The following is a 14,448-nucleotide window of genomic DNA, read 5'->3' as shown; positions in this document are numbered from 1 at the left end:
TTGAAATCTCCTACTATTAGTGTGTGTGGTTTGATGACTGCCTTGAGTTTTACTAATGTTTCTTTTACATAAGTGGGTGCTTTTATATTAGGGGCATAGATATTCAGGATTGAGACTTCATCCTGATGAATTGTTCCTGCTATGAGTAAAAAAATGCCCCTCTCCATCTCTTCTGATTGATTTTAGTTTGAAGTTAACTTTGTTAGAATTTAGTATGACCACACCTGCTTGTTTCTTAGGTCCGTTTGCTTGATAGACCTTTTCCCAGCCCTTTACTCTGAGTAGATGTCTGTCTTTGTGTTTGAGGTGTGTTTCTTGTAAACAGCAGAATGTTGGATCCTGTTTTCTTATCCAATCTCTTAGTCTGTGCCTCTTTATAGGTGAGTTGAGGCCATTAATATTAAGTGATATTAATGACCAGTGGTTGTTAACTCTGGTCATTTTTTCTTTCTTTATTTCTTTCTTTCTTTCTTTCTTTCTTTCTTTCTTTCTTTTTTTATTGGTAGTAGAGTTTGTGTGTTTCCCTTCTTCAAGTTGTGATGGTGAAGGGTCATTAGATGTCTGAGTTATTGTGGGCATTGTTGGACTCCTTGCGTTGTGATTTTCCTTCAGTTACTTTCTGTAAGGCTGGATTTGTGGCTACGTATTTTTAAATTTGTTTTTATCCTGGAAAATTTTGTTTTCTCCATTTATAGTAAATGAAAGCTTGGCTGGGTATAGTAGTCTGGGCTTGCATCCATGGTCTCTTAGTTTCTGCAGTACATCTATCCAGGACCTTCTGGCTTTCATGGTTTCCATAGAGAAGTCAGGTGTAAATCTGATAGGTTTACCTTTATAAGTAACTTGACCTTTTTCCTTTGCAGCTCTTAATATTCTTTCTTTATTCTGTATGTTTTGTGTTTTGATTATTATATGACGAGGAGATTTTTTTTTTTTGATCCAGTCTATTCGGTGTTCTGTAAGCTTCTTGGACCTTCAAAGGAATATCTTTCTTAAGGTTGGGAAAGTTTTCTTCTATAATTTTATTAAATATATTTTCTGGACCATTGAGCTGTACTTCTTCTTCTTTTTCTATCCCTATTATTCTTAGGTTTGGTCTTTTTATTGTGTCCCAGATTTCCTGAATGTTTTGTGATGAGAATTTGTTGGTTTTGCTGTTTTCTTTGATCAGTGTGTTTATTTTCTCTATGGTATCTTCAGTGTCTGAGATTCTTTTTTCTATCTCTTGTAATCTGTTGGTAGTACTTGTCTCTGTAGTTCCTGTTCGCTTCTCCAAATTTTCCATCTCCATCCTTCCCTCAGTTTGTGTTTTCTTCATTACTTCCATTTCATTCTTCAAGTCTTGAACCGTTTCCCTTACCTGTTTGATTGCTTTTTCTTGTTTCTCTTGGTTTTCTTGGGTATCTTTGAGAGATTTATTCATTTCCTCTACCTTTTTGTTTGTAATCTCTAATTGATTATGGCAGTTTTTCATTTCCTGTTTAAGGTCCTCTATTATTTTCATGTAATTCACTTTTGAATCGAATTCTTCTAATTCTTCTGGAAGAGGGTGTACAATTCTTCTTATTTCGGGATTCCTGGATTCTGGCGATGTCATGTTGCCTTTCAGGTTGTTGGAGGAATTCTTGCATTGGTGCCTGCCCATCTCTTCCTTCAAATGGAGCCAGGAGAGGCATAGTGTCTTGGTCCAGTCTTTGCTGTGACTAACTCCCTGGTTGTATCTCCTCAGTGTAGAGGCAGGATGGACTCCTCAACACCAAAACATGGATGCCTGGTAGTCCAATGACCCGCGGACAAAAGGGCGAATGTGGGTGTAGGGCGGGGTCGAGTAGAACGCAGGCGACCCTGCAGCACAAGCTGGAGGTGCCTGTGCTCCCTTTCAGGGGTTCTTGAGGCCTGCCCGGTAGGCAGGCACTCACCACTCTGAGTGGGTAGCCTTATTGTAGGAGCAGGAAGCTGTTCCTCAGCAAAGGACCTTGCAAACAAGGCAGGCTTGCAGGGAGGGGCGGGGGAGGCATGTGTAGGAAAGAAAGCCCTGCAGCAGGAGCTGGGGGAGGGGGGTTGTGCTCTCTTCCAGGACAGTCCGCCCCTGGATAGCACACACTCACCCGTCCAGATGGAACTTCTCAGCACCTACACAGGGATGTCTGGTAGCCCAATGAGCCAGGGACCAAGGGAAGAAGGAGGCAGGCAGGGAGGGTCCAGGAGAGCACAACAGACCCTGCAGCCCCAGCAGCAGGGGCCCACGCTCCCTCGCAGGGGACCTTGAGGCCTGCCCACTAGTCAGGCACTCACTGCTCTGGGTGGGTAGCCTTAGTGTAGGAGCAGGAAGCTGTTCCTCAGCAAAGGACCTTGCAGACAAGGCAGGCTTGGGGGGGGGGGGCGTGTGTAGGAAAGAAAGCCCTCAGGTCAATATTTCTTAATTTAGCTACATAATATTATTACTATTGTCTACTTAGCATTATTCAGAAATATGCATGACATTTAATCTACTTTTGAATATGAAGAGTATACCAATATTATAATTAGAAGGGAAATTTATTACAGATAAAATGAACATAAAATACATATTCATACATCTATAAAATGTTGACTAATTTAAAAATATGTTAACAATATAAAAATAGCAATGTATATTGTTAAAAGTTATATGAGTACAGTCTTTGCAAATTAAGACCATTTATTGCCCCTGTTTTGTGAGGTTGAATGTGTTATTCTGAGACATTACCTTAATTTATGTTTTATGTAAATAACCTATGTTTGTGTAAACTTTTTCTTGCAAGAAGACCTTAATTGAGAGGCCCTCAGATTTTCAGACTGTTTCTTTCCTCCCACATCCTATGATGCCACATATTGTATGTAATTGAGTGGTCTGTATAATCAGTAATCATCATAAATGAGACCCTGGGCAGCTAACATGGATCAAAGATGAACAACACAAAAGGTCAAAGACTCAAGTGGAGGAACTGGCTATATCTGAGAAGTCCAATTTCAGTTCCCAGAGATTCACTTACATTTCTATAATGAAAATTTATTAAAGATTATTAAAACTGGCCTTTAGTGTGCAACACTATGAATTCTCAGAATTTCCCAAATATTTGTTTCTGGAATCCTCATAAGAGGCCCATTAACTTGTGAAGAAAAATCAAAACTTTTTTTTCTCTATTCGTTACCCAACAGTTACCTAATGTGAAGAGAATGTATGATTTCTCACACACCATTCAATACCTATAATTACATTCAATTTTCATATTATTTAACTAGAATTAAGGTCAGATCCTGAAAATTCAGGACTTACTGCAACTATGATTTCAGCCAGCTCCAAATGCTAATCATAGATGGAGACTTCTGAGACTCTGATTCACCAGCTGCAGATCACAGGTTCCTACAGTGCCCTTCTAGTATTAAATTACTTGCTAACTAGTTCATAAAATTCAGAAAAGCCACCTACTTATTGATTACTGGTTGATTATAAAAGATGCCACTAAAAGAACCTATGAACAGCTAGATGGAAAGGACATGAGCAAGAGCAGCGAAAAGGGATCATCCTTTTCCCTCCTGGACCATCCTCCAGGCACCACTTCTCTTAAGTAGGATAGACTCGGTAAGCCCTTATTTTCATTGAGTTTTTTTTTTTTTTTCATAGACATGGGAAATTAAATATGTGGCCATTGATGATTAACTCAATCTTTAGCCTTTCTCATTTGCAGAGGCCAAGAAGTAGTCTTATTTCCTGGCTGTTTCCTTGGCAGCCAGTCCCCATTTTGAGACATCAGGATGCTCTAGATCTCAGGTATCTCTTTAGTACATAAATGTCTCTTACCACATTGGAGAGTGCAAAGGTTTTAGAAGCTGTATGCCAGAAATAGGAGGATGATCAAGTATGCATTATTTTTTTACTAAAAGTCATGCTATCTCAGAGGAGAATAGGTTCAGTTTTATCTTTAATAAATTATAAACTAAAACAAAGCAAGTAATTTGCCTAAGGTTACTCAACTAGAAAATGGAACTGTTTGTTTGGAAATTGATATTGTGTGATGAATCGTTTTCCCTTTTTTGTAGTTCTTGGAAGGTAGGAAATCAGGCTGATTGAAATTTCTATACTCTGGTGTAGTGCATGCACTACGGGACAATATTTGAGCCAGGAACTAAGCTGGAGACTTAAAAACACAAGCACAAAGACTGGCAGAGACATAGGGACATGTTTATCAAGGTGATCCTTGATACAAGATTGCCAAGTTTATTATGCTCCAGGGATGCTTATATAGGGATCCTTAACTGATAGCCATGCCCCAGCTCTCAGGATCTTTCAGATGCAGAACTTATCAGAACTGACTCCCCTGACATCCGTGTCTTTTGCTCAGAGCAGCTGCAAACACAGGGAAACTAGCTGTTTTGCTCAAAGCAGCTGCAATGAAGTTTTCTACAGGAAATTCAGGGTCTGGGGTCTACAGTCCCCAACATATCCCCATTTTATACATAATTAGACCAATGTCCTTAACTGATCTGGGTGTGGCACAAATATGATGGCAATAAGTTGGAAAAATGCCCTAGCAAACATAGTCACTGTCCAAAGTCTCTCTTGGCTGGGACGGCTCAGCACCAGCTGATTAGCAGCAGCCATCCTCCTGCCTCTGGCTCAGCAAATCCTGCAGGAAAGCCTGCTGTTCATTGCATCCTGGACTCCTTTTGTGTCACTAACTCTTGGGCGAGCAGAACCAGGAACCACTGCCTTCTCACGCTGCACCAGGACTTGCAACCCCAGCAGGGTCTGAGCGCCTTTGGCCTGCCCCAGCTCCTGCACGTGCCACTGTGGTCACCAATGCTCCTGGCACCGCTGCTGTGGCTCCACCATGCCAGGCACCTACTGGGCCCAGTCACCATGTCTTCCACCGCTGCTGCCACCTTTTGGGCCTCTCTGCAAGAGGCACCTCCAGGAAGCAGGCTTGTGCTAGGGAATCACAGAAGGGGCCTGAGATCCCTCTGCTCCTTGGGCCCACAATGGCAGGCTCCCAAGCTGGACAACGTGTCTTTGGGGGTATTCACGGTTAGCCTTGTGTGTGTGTGTGTGGGGGGGTGTTTCTGGTCCACAACAAAATCCCTAGATTCAAACCCCAAAGTCAAGATACCTTTATGCTGGTTTATCTTTGCAGCCCATACAATAAAATGTTTCTTCTGTGTATATATTACTTTTTGTATATATTACTTAAAAAAGAAAACTTTGTTTAAATCCGGTGTCCTGCTTCAATTGACTGGTCAATACATGAACAAAATTACTCACAGCCATCTTCAATCTACCCTCTTCATCAATCTCTCAGTCCCTTGCTGCTGGCCAGCCTTCCAAGGGTAATCTTCCAACTCTCCCAAATTCCCAATCTCGCTGAGGTCTTCCACCCGTAAACTACACAGGTTCCATTCCAAGCTCTACTGGCTACATGCTACGGGAACTAGGCTGAGAATTTAAAAGCACATAAACACAGATAGTGGTAGAGAGACAGACTGGGACACGGGTCATCTGTGATACAAGAATGCCAAGTTTATTGTGCTCCAGGGATGCTTATATAGGGATCCTTAACTGATAGCCATGCCCCAGCTCTTGGGATCTTTCTGCTACAGGCCTCATCAGAAACAACTCCCCTGCCAACAGGGTCTAGTGCTCAGAGAGCAGTTGCAAACACAGGAAAACAAGTTGTTTTGCTCAGAGCAGCTACAAACAAGCTGTTTACAGGAAATTCAGGGTCTGGGGGTCCACAGTCCCCAACACTCTGATACTACACATTCTGCTGATCCTCCATTCTGTGTAGAAGTGTGGGTACAATATTCTTCCCCTACATCAACAATACAGCTGTCAAATGACAAGCACTTATAGGAAATATCAAATTTTAAATGTCCAATATAATTCATATTACATCACATGACTTGACATATCAAGCAGTTGTAGAATGTTAGAAATTAGCATAATAGATGACTCAGAATCACAGAGTGACAGGCTGCCATTCTAACTCTGCCAAGTTTTTGTTGATAATGGTGAAACCTGGAAATTTTCATTTTCTGGTATTACACATTGCCAACAAATTGACATTTCCTGTATGGTTTCCCAGCGGGAAAGGCAGAGTTGTGTTTAGCCAAACCTGATAGTTTTGTAATGGAAATTCAAGAAGTGATAAAACCTACATGCCCAAATAATATTGCTCAAAAGTATTTTAACATTGCTGAAAAGTCACCTCCAGTTGATGATTGTTAATTTAGAGGAGTGCAAATTTTGTCTCCTATTATAAAAACTAAAATTTCATTGATAGTTCTCTTCACCTTTGAAGCCTAGATGTTTTGAAAATAGTAACTTATAACCCACAATGCCAAGTAAAGGTCCATGAATATCAAAGTATGATACTTATTATCCAAAATAGTTTTCTCTTAGAGATTATGTAGCCAGGTCTCTCACAGAACCTAAGAATTGTGTATCCATGCACCATTTCCAGGTTTTAGGAGTAATCCCTCCAAATAAAAAAATGTTGTGGATAACTGCAGAAGAGTTTGCTACCTTAGTACTTAGAAACTATTACTTTGGTGTTAGGAATTCACCAAAAGAAAACGATTTATCACATAAAATACTAGTGAGACCAGCACCTATAATTCCACAGTTGCCATCCCAGTCAGTATTGTTCCTTTGTCCAGAAGTATACTATGAATTTATTGTTTGAGATGTCTAGAGATCATTGACCAGACTGGTGGGTATATCTTCCTCTGTCTCTGTCCCTGTCTCTGTCTGTTTGTCTCTCTTTGTCTATCATCTGTCTCTGTCTCTTTCTCTAGTTGTCTTGTATTTTACCAAAATCTTGTTCTACTTCCCAGGTGCCTGGATTAAAGTATTAAAGGTGCATATCAACAAACACAGCTTTATACATATCAATTCCACAAAATATGTTTCAAATAGTCCCAGATTCTTGTTTTTTGTTTTAGGATGTGTGTGTGTGTGTGTGTGTGTGTGTGTGTTTGTGATATTTAAGGAAATTATGTGCAGGAATGTTCAGGACTTGAGCTGATTTCTGCTTTGATGTTTCACAGAAGTGGGGTATTTTTTACTCACAGAGTGCTTTCAAATTCAGTGTTTTCTTTGGTTTCCACAGCAACAAACTTTTTATTTGCAAATTCTCTCAATTACAAAAACAAGAAGCCTAATTTTTGTCTTTTTTCCCCGTGTTAGAGATATTAGAAAATGCCAGCGTTATACGTAATTTGAGGCAAGTCAGTTTTCTAGCAAATAGTACCCTCAAGTAAAATGCATTTCTTGTGCCCATGACTTTTATTTCCCATAAATGCAGCATCCAAGTTTCATGGATGTTTATTGTTCCTGGTCTTTGAATTGAAATCCATGTTCTACCATCAACTGTTCAGATAGTCCTGCTTGAATGTCCCGAACCATATTCAGACTGTTGCATCTATCTTGGTCTCTTAGATGAACTGGCCTGAAAATAAGGCATCAGAACAACCAGTCAGGCTCAGAATCTCAAGTTTCTGTCTTTACAAGTGATGATCAATTCCAATGCCATTCTCAGTTCCCTCCATGTCTTAAGTAGATTCACTGATCTCTGGACCATTATCTGTTACCCAGTCCTGTTTACTCATAGTAAATATCCCAACAATTAGTCCTCATTAAATTGTTATTCCAGCCTTAATCTTGGAGGTGATGGTGCCTGAGTATCCTTTGCAGGAATGCTGTATCTCACATCTCAGGAAAAGTCACTACTTGTTAGTTAAAATTGTCAGCTTTATGATTCAGCAAAATAAATAAGACATTTCCCCTAGGGTAATGGCTTTTTTTTTCCACTTTGTGGAAACTGCAGGGACTCCTGTTATCAGGATATAACCAAAGACTAATGGTGCCACTTATTGTGCCTAGTGAAAGTCCCAAGGATGTGATTATCTCTTAATAACTGGAAAGCTGGTTATGCAGCTCATTGTAGTGTTTACTTTGAGTGTGTGTGTGTGGGGGGGGACCCATTAATGATCTCTGTGGTTGATATTATTCATTGTGATATGGTAAAATAATCAAGTCACCATTTGTTTGCTTGTAGCTAGACAGCATGATTAGAAATCCATTCCATTTCCCACTAAAAATGAATTGAAATATAATCTCTTGCTTAGTATTAGTTTAATAACTCTGATGTTAATGGTGAATTATATCAAGCAAAGCTAATGGAAATTCCAAAAATGCACATGGATAATTTAATGTCTGCATGACCTTTACCTCCCAGGGAGAATGCAGGTTGGATTTTAACTACCTGTGAAAGAAGTAAATACCCGTGTGAAAAGCCTGCTGATTCAGTGGTAGAAAATGCCATCAATAACCTAAGCAAAAGAGGGTAACACAGGAGAAGACCTTTAAATAAAATGCCCTTTTAGAGTATGAATGGATATTGAATGGCAGCCTTTTATTTTTCTCCTTCATTCTGCCCATTCATGTTCCAGTTATATTAATAAAAATAGTATCATTTATTAAACACTTGCTGAGGCCATAGTGTTTGCATATCTTCTCCCAAATGTCTTCACAAGGAGCCTTCAAGATTGTTAATCTTGGTCCCTTTTGCACTTAAAGAAACTGAGATTGTAAGAGATTATACAAATTGGTTGTATTCAAGAAGCAATTCCTTACTGAAACTTAGATTCAAATATGTCTTCACCACTCATTCTATTCAGTGTCTAAAGACGTACTATATAGGGGAATTAGGCACAAGTACAGGAGATTTGCATCTGATGTTGATATTATTTTATTACATTGTCAAGTAAGTGTGTGTCTGACCCCACTGAGAGAGAGAGAGAGAGAGAGAGAGGGAGAGAGAGAGAGCAATCTTACATGCTGTCTTTGCAAACTAAATCCATTAGAGATCTGGTCTTTGAACATGTCCTTTGTAATTACTTTCATGTTGTTACCTGTCACGTGAGAAGGGCTGCTTCGGGTCTGAATAAACAGCCAGCATATGTTTTGCTTCTGAGCCATTTGGAAGGGGTCTGGATCTGGATATTTCCCTCCTAAAAATAACATCATCCATTCTGACTCAGCCTTGCCAGTTGTTACTTCTTTTTGTTCTAGCTGTGAGGTTCTGTAGTTATTTGGGGGGATTATGGAGGGTTCATGATATAATGTAACTGACTGGTGCATTTATGCTGACATCTATATGCAAAGCCTATTCAGTCATTCTCAAAAAAGATTCATTAATTAATTCAATTGTTTGCCTCTCACCTATTTCCTGTCTGTTTTTATTTGATTAGGCTTGTTTTTGTTTGTTTGCTTTATTTTGGTTTTGAGTCTCATTTTGCAGAATGGCCTCCAATTTGCTATTTAGTTGAGAATACCATTGAACTTCTTTTTCTCTTGTGTCTTTCTCTCATGTATTGGTATTATGGGTATGTGCCATTGAGTTCTGTTTATGCAGTGTGGAGGGTCAAACCCTAGGTTTCATGTAAGAAAGGCAAGCACTCGGCAAACTGAGCCTTGTCCCAAACACATTTTCCCAGATGACTGTTTCTGTGTTTAAAAAATAATTATAACTGAAGTTCAATCACTTAAAAGTTAACAGGTTAAACTATGGACATGAAGCTGGAAAATGACACATTTTCTCTAATTTTAGTGATAACTGGTAAAGCTAGGATTTACTTGTATACTGTGAACTGAGTACTCCACCTGAATGTCTCAGTCTTTCCTGAATTTCATAACTCTATACAGTAGAAATGTCAGTATGAAGCTACTTTTAAGCCTAAGAAATCGGCGCTTAATGAATATGAAGGAATATCAACTCTTTCTTCTCCTCCATTTGCAATTGGCCAATTCAGAATAACAAATGCAATTCCTTTCTCAAGTGATATATATATATACCATGAAATTCTGTTCTGTGTCTCAAAGAATTTACAAAGGTGTGTATCTTTCCTGCTTCAGCTCTGGCCATGCTGGCACTTGTGAGATGGAAAGTTATATTTAAATCACTCTTTCTAATGTGAATAAGCTATTCAATGTTTTTTACAATGAGGCCTAAATAAACAATTCTTGGTTGTTAGTGATCGACTTCTCAGCACCTATTTTAGCATTGTAGGAAGTGTCCTTGGAAGAGCATAACATACAAAAACACACCGAAGAAGCCGAACTCATTCTTAAAACATATCCCTTTGTCTCCAGTTGTGAGTTGGAGCCATTAATGCCCCCAGCACACTTAAGGAGCACCTGTTTTATGCCAGGTTGTATTACTTCAAACTAATAAATGGGACGACAGGATCCATACTTCCCCATCATAAAAAGTAGGGGTTGGTGACAATGGGGAAGTATGGATCTTGTCATCCCATTTATTAGTTTGAAGTAATACAACCTGGCATAAAACACTGTGGCAGGAACATATACCAAATAAAGCAAGTGTCTGAAAAGTATAAAACACATTATGATCCTGAAATGCTAGGATTTCAGTAGAAGAATTTTTCAAAAAAGTACTCCTTTACAGTTTAGCTACCTTTGAAGATTTCTTCCTTTGCTTTGTATAGATAGTTTGGCATGTTAGTAGTTTCACTTTGACAGCAAACCATATGACATCAAAGAATTCTTTTTTTTTTTTTCATTAGTAAATATTCTCTGAGTTACATAATGAAAGCAAGGCTTCTGGAGAGATGGCTCAGTCAGCAAACTCCTTCCTTTGCAAATACAAAAACCTGATTTTAGTCTCCAGAAGCAATGTAAAATAGACAGTGCATGGTGGACCTACAGGCAAGTTGATTCTTGGGATCCACTGGCAAGTGGGTTTAATTACTTGGAAAGTTCAAGGCCAATACGAAACTCCATCTTAATAGAAAGACAGAGAGAAAAAGAGAGAGAGGGAGGGAGGGAGGGAATGAGGGAGGGTGGGAGGGAGGGAGGGAGGGAGGAAGGAAGGAAGGAAGGAAGGAAGGAAGGAAGGAAGGAAGGAAGGAATATGTAAATGGAACCAGAGAAATGAGTCCTGGGGTTGTCCTCTGGCTTCCAATCAAGCACACACATATATACCTGTACATTCTCATACATGCAGACCTCACAGATAAACATGCAAACTCACAGCAGGAAAAGAAAATAATGTTGTTCACCTAGGAAAACTGGTAAATGAACACTTCCTCTCAGGAAAGATGGTACACAATCACACACACACACACACACACTTTTGCTTTGTGGAGGATTTTTTAGCTGATTTCTGGTTATTACTTTTCCATATTATCACTTTTTTTTTTTTTTTTTTTTTCGAGACAGGGTTTCTCTGTAGCTTTTTGGTTCCTGTCCTGAAACTAGCTCTTGTAGACTAGGATGGCCTCGAACTCACAGAGATCCGTGATGGAGAAAGGTCATTGGCTAATAAAGAAACTGCCTTGGCCCATTTGATTGGCCAGCCTTTAGGTGGGTGGAGTAAACAGAATAGAATGCTGGGAGGAAGAGGAAGTCTGCTCAGATGCAGGGCAGCTCCTCTCAGAGACAGACGCCATGCTCCCCTCTCCCGGGCAGAAGCGATGAAGCAAGCCGCCAGGTCAGACATGCTGAATCTTTCCTGGTAAGACTGATGCTACACAGATTATTAGAGATGGGTTGATCGGGATATGAGAATTAGCCAGTAAGGGCTAGAGCTAACGGGCCAAGCAGTGTTTAAAAGAATACAGTTTGTGTGTCGTTATTTCTGGTGTAAAGCTAGCCGTGCAGGAACTGGGCAGGACGAAAAGCAGGCCCGCAGCTCCTACTACAGATCTGCCTGCCTCTGCCTCCCGAGTGCTGGGATTAAAGGTGTGCACCACCCACCGCCTGGCTTATTATCACTGTCTTTAGGCACAAACCAGGGATCTCTTCCTTATCATCTGGCATTCACTTGTATTGTATAAAACTTTGAACTTGCTAATAACAAGTGCTAGAGAAACTGCATGGCAAGCAAAATGATAGCCAACTAATAACAGGAAGCTACAAAACACCTGACCTTAAATATTCTTGGCTTTACAAAGCAGGTGATATGGTTGCTCCTCATATTGCTCACACCCTAATTTCAAAGCCTCATTTCTCGTGGGCTCAGGAGTAATTATATGACGTATTTCATCGCTAGTATTCTCTAGGGTCCTCTTTTTCTCATATTCTCAACAAAATAACTTTGTATGTCAAGAATTCCTACCTGATATACCCCACGCCCTCAGTGTTCCCATTCAGATTCTGTAAAAGAATCACATTGGCTTAGTGTGAAATTCATATTAGTTAGCTGTAGCCAATTAAAATGAAACATACATTGTAGGGGAAAGGTCTTTCCATGATACAGATGCAAGCCTCCATGAGATCAATCTCAAATCATTCTTCTCACCTTTTCTTTTTTTCAAAGTTCTTTTTTAAATTACGTTCATCCTTCTCTTGTGATCTCGTGTATCCTACCTGTGTGTATGTCTGTGTTTGTGTGTACTACAGAATACAAATGGAAGCTAGAAGGAAACCTATAAAAGTGAGTTCTCTCTGTTGTCAGTGTGCATCCTAGATGATGAAACTCAAGTTTTCAGGCATAACAGTAAGCTAATTTCATAAGGTTTTTCTCTTGTGTGTGAAGCCACCCAGGACATAGGTGGCTTCAAATAGCAAACTTCAGAGGGTACCTATGATATCTAATATATGATAGGCAAGTATTTTAAACCAGGTTCTTTGAGGTTGTCCTCACTTTGCATTTTGTAGGTGAAGTTTCTCATTCATAATGCTATGAATAAATGGTTGCCAACATGACCACCATTTCTAGTGGCTAATAGACTAGTGTTCACTGCATGCCTAACTTGACTGGTCCTGCTTAGTGACTGAACTGAGAATTAAAATAGTCCTGCTTTGTTGTTGCTTTGTTTTAAAATAGGGTCTTATGTTTCCCAAGCTGACCTCAGATAATTATAGCTAAAGATGATCTTGAACTTCTCACCCTCTTATTTTCCCCTCCAAAAAACCTGTATTAGAGACATGCATTACTATGCCAGACTTAAATATTTCTGCCTGAACCCTAGGGCTTCTCCATGAAAGGCAGCTGTTCTAGCAGCTGTGCACCTTCTACAACACAGAAGTAATTCCTTCGGGGTTATTATGTAACTCTGACTCATGCATAGATAAAATTGGGGGTTTTATCACCAAAGAATTGTGAAAGATCTCATGGTTAATAAATAACTGAATTACTATATCATGTTAATAACTTATCCAAGAATCCAGACATTTAAAGAGAATATTTTAATATAAACATACTTCAACTTTTTAAGTATTTATTTTTACCAGATAGGATAAATTTATTCCCCACTTTGGTTTCGTTTCTATAAATGTATATGTGTATATATGTAAATATGTACATGTATATATGTAAATGTGACGTCTTTAGTAATTCTTAAAATAATTTTGGCCAATGTGTGTAGGGATTTTGAGATTATAAGTGATACTTCTGTTATTAGTTCACAGTTCCAATAGTTGAAATGGTTCTGAAGCTGTAAACAATGTAGAGCTTTAGGGCCATATTAGAGGCTATCCTTAGTGTAAGAAGATTAAATCAAATTTCAATTAAATACTGAATATTTGTAGACAACTCATACAGCTGGTGACTGACCATATTGAAATATAACAGATGGCGATGTACTTGGGATTCAGCTAACTTGAATATATGAGATTTTTTCCTATTCCATAAGTAACATTTTGTTATATGTGGCATAATCATATGTGTAATGTTATAAATTGAAATCTGTAGAAAAGAGTAGGGATAATGTTACACTCTGCATGTATTAAAAGTATCAGGAGCAAGGTTTTGATTCTTATTTTCTTAGAAAAGTGTTAAGTTCAGAAATAAATTATATTGCAAACTAGTAGGAGAAACTATCCATTTAATTGATGACATATTTATAGTCAATTTATAAAATGCATTGTTTTTATCTCAATTAATTATAATATACTTAAATATGTCAGTATCCAGTTGGGTTAAGTAATATTTTGTACAAGGACACATATTGGAATGGAGGACCTATGGTAAATCCACCCCTGTGACGCCACCCCCCGCGTAATCAATGTTGTTTCACTGAAGATTGCTTGAGGCTGCAGGGAGAATTAGATAAATTGTAAGCTAACTAGTTAAACTGAAGTCATCTGATTGGTTGAATGACTAGCCTGTAGGTATTATGTTCCTTTCTATGTTATACTACACTTTCTCTGTATATGCTCCTGATTGTACAGCGGGTTACAAGTATCAAAAGCTTATCTAGTTCTAGAAGAAGTCATATACAAGAATAGGTTTGCTTGATTTACTATGATCAACTCTATTGGACTTAATAATAGCAGAGAGTTTTCTCCTTAGCCTTCATAATCTGAAGGTATTTTTGAGTGGCTACACCCTCTTTTAATAGAAAATAGTATTACATATATATGCATATATATAATGTATTATATGTATACATGTGTTTAATATC

The 14,448-nt window shown here is 38.8% G+C and overlaps 1 protein-coding gene across 3 annotated transcripts in view; it reads left to right on the top strand.

The window, feature by feature from the left end:
- LOC130871170 (contactin-4) overlaps window positions 1-14,448 on the top strand; it is a 1,056,779-nt gene that overhangs the window by 238,209 nt on the left and 804,122 nt on the right. The window lies entirely within an intron of this gene.

This window comes from Chionomys nivalis, chromosome 1 (genome assembly GCF_950005125.1).
Source record: "Chionomys nivalis chromosome 1, mChiNiv1.1, whole genome shotgun sequence".
NCBI classification, from domain to species: domain Eukaryota; kingdom Metazoa; phylum Chordata; class Mammalia; order Rodentia; family Cricetidae; genus Chionomys; species Chionomys nivalis.
This window is presented reverse-complemented; position numbering and strand designations above follow the sequence as displayed.